This window comes from Physeter macrocephalus, chromosome 17 (assembly GCF_002837175.3).
Source record: "Physeter macrocephalus isolate SW-GA chromosome 17, ASM283717v5, whole genome shotgun sequence".
Taxonomy (NCBI): Eukaryota; Metazoa; Chordata; class Mammalia; order Artiodactyla; family Physeteridae; genus Physeter; species Physeter macrocephalus.
In genome coordinates, this window is record NC_041230.1 from 44782233 (window position 1) to 44785818 (window position 3586).

Below are 3586 nucleotides of genomic sequence, written 5' to 3' on the forward strand. Positions count from 1 at the left end.
TTTTTTTTTTTTTTAGATTCCATATATATGTGTTAACATGTGGTATTTGTTTTTCTCTTTCTGACTTACTTCACTCTGTATGACAGACTCTAGGTCCATCCACCTCACTACAGCTTGCTGAGATTTTGATTGCACCGATCGTATCATTAACTGTTTGTATCAAGATCCAAATAAGGTTCCAGTATTGCAAACTATTTACATATCTTTAAGTATCTTTTAATGTACAAATTCTATTTCCACGTCTCTTTACATGCAACTTGTTTATGGAAGGAATAAATTTATTTATTCTGTAGAGTTTTCCACAGTCTGGATTTTGAATAGTGCATCTTTCTGGTGATATTTAGCATGTTCCTCTGTTGTCTGTGTTTCCTATAGATTGGAAGTTAGATCTGTAGGTGTAATCAAATTCAAGTTCAAATTTTGGGGCAAAACTGCTTCATAGATGGCCTTATATACTTCCATTAGAAGGTACCCAATTCCAATCTCCATCTCTCTCTGTCTCTCTGTCTCTCTCTCTCTGATGCCACATGCAAAATAGTGGTATTCTAATTCTCCTATTCCCTTTTCAAATATTTGTTGAAATATTTCTAAAAACAGAAGATCTCTTTTGTCAACTATGTGGTTACTCAAGGATGTGACTTATGTAGAAAAAACTTGATATTTTTTCCTTTATTTTCCATAATAAACAGTTGGTTCCTTAGCATTCCTGTTTATTAAAAGAAAATTTATCACTAATAATGGAAATGTCTTTAACTTCATTAAAAGATATTATGAATATAACTTTATGGCAATAAATCTCAGAATTTAAGTGAAATGAAATTTTATAGAATTCTTTTCTAAAAAAATACAATGTACAAAACTAAAACCAGAACAAAAAGGAAATATGAATGTGAAATAATGGTTAACTACATTAAAACTCTAAGTAAAAATCTTCGTTGAAAAATCTTTAGTCCTACATACTTTCATTAGTGAGCTTTGAAAACATTCAATGAAGGAATATTTCAATTTCTATGCCAGTTATTTCACAAAAAAGATGGAAATTCTTCCTAAATCATTTCATGAATCTAGTGTATCCTTGATACCAAAACCCAACAAGAATATTCAAGAAAGGAAAAGTATAGACAAATATATTTCATTAATATGAATGTAAAATTCTAAATAAATTTATATATCAAATCCAGTGATTATAAAATAGGACGATATATCATGAACAAGTGAGGTTTTTTCCAGAGATGCAAAGTTGATTTGACATTTTAAAATCATTAAGTACAATTTCAACATTACCAGAATGAATGAGAAATGTCAAATTCTTACCTCAGTAGATGAATAACAATCATTTGATAATTCCACGCTCATTGTTCAGAACATTTAGCATACTATCAATGGAAAGAAACTTCCGTAATATGAAAGAATCTATAAAATTCTAAATAATCATTAATGTTGAAATATCAAAGATTTCATTTCAAGAAAGAATAGAACAAGGAGGCTTGCTATCATTACGTCATTCAACATGGTAGTGGAGAGCTCAACCAATTCAGTAATGCAGACATTGAAGTGAACAGAATAAGTAAAAGGAAGCCGGCCATTATTCATTACAAACATAAATGTGTACATAGAAATTATTTCGGCAATCTAAGCACAAAAAATTAGAATACACTAGTATCTAACTATATATAAAATTGGTATAAAATAGTCTAATTTGATATTTTACAAACTTATAAAGAAGGTAAATAAACACTTTTCCTAAGGTCTTAGCATTTAATAGAGTAGAAAAATCTATGGATTTTTATTTTCAACTCAAAACCAGGCATCAGTATGTACGTGCTGTGTATCATAAATGATTTTAATAATATTTTATTTACCAGACACAGGAACAAAATTTACCCATTTCTTCTAAGGATTACAATTAGATTTTACATATACCAGAAATAACCTGCCATAAACAGAGCTGGAAATGATGAAAATTAGTGCAACGTGGTACATGGATAAAAGAACAAATAACATTTTGTCTGTCTTCAAGAATGTTGTTTCCTTCTGAAATTAAACCCAGCAGGTAGGAAGATTCTAAACAGACTTCAAATCATTGAACATCTGCTCACCCTAGCACAATCTAAAACAAGGAATGCATAACGTTTTACAATGCTAAAATTCATACAATCTAGTTAGAATCATTGCACTATTAAATTTTGGCAGGGGGGAAGAATATCTCAAACAGAATCCAAAATGTTTTTACTTTCAGGTCATAAAATACTGTGAAACTGACCCAAACAGCTCTTTCAGTATGTTAAAAATAGTTGAATATCTTTTGCTAATTTAGGTTTATATCATTTCCTAAAATTTCTCAAAATGAAGAGTAAAATTAATAAACCTTAAGGTCAATTATATTTAAATGAAATGGAAATTTAGATTTCTGCTTTAAGATGAAGCTGCTTGATTTTCTTCTTTCATATTCAGGTGGCACTATAACATGTTCTGGTTTGCTGCAGGTAAGAAAGGGCTCAGTGCAGGTTGGAGTGACAAAAATACCCAAGAGTTTATTCTGGTTACTAATGCAATGGTATTCAAAAGAAGTGGGTGGACGCTTCTATTCCTGATGTCATAACTCTCAGCCATTGCAGAACTTGAATGTTCTGCCTCTGTAGAAAGATGTCACCTGTTCTGATTTGCCTACGTCCCCGTGTATCCTTCTGAGAGTTTAAAGAACAGTGGGTAAGCAGCTGCCATAGATGGCTCAAGAATTTTGTATCTCACAGCTGATTTCATTCCCTTAGTTCATTTTCTGTGCAGAAAAAGTCATGACACGCTTCAGGTTTCAAGTTGGTCATTTCCCCAGTCACAGACAAAACGTGTCGAACCCTATCTGACATTCTCAAGAAGACAAAAGTATGTGATAAATGGATCCACAGTTTTCCAGGGCTTAAGGGAAAAGAGGAAGATATGACTTATAAAGGGATAGTATAGGGTTTTTTTCCTGGGGTGATAGAATTATTCTGTATCCTGATTGTGATGGTAGTAACATAAATCTATACATGTGTTAAAATTCACAGATGTGTACACCAGAAAAAAGAAGAGAGTCAATTTTACTGTTTGAAAATTTAAAAGATAAAATTTTAAAACATCATCCTAAAAGAAAATTCAAAGTGTTGTTATTTGTAGAGAGGTTCTCTCTCTGACCCCAGATCCACACCCACACAATCCAGTTAAGTAAAAAGTTTTCCAAGCACAGGCTTCCATGCTACTTTGTGCCTTAAACAGGATTATTTAAAAGCATGCTAAGGCAATTATCTCCTGTTGATGCCAAAGAAGAAGAAAAAAGCTGCATTTTAAAAAGCTTTTAAACAACATTTAAAGCGATAAACAGCCTTTGAAAAAGCTATTTTCTTTTCTTAAAATATGTCCCCTTTCCCCACCACAAATGGGGCTTTTGTTGGTGCCTGTAGGAGACTGCAAGCGAAGGCAATAGGTTCAAAATTCTTTGCTTTAATGTAAAATTGATTTGAGATTGCCCTTTCCCCTTCCCTTTGTCGAATCGTCAAGATCATATTCCTATATCGTTATTCAACAAGTATTAGGACAAAGAACAATC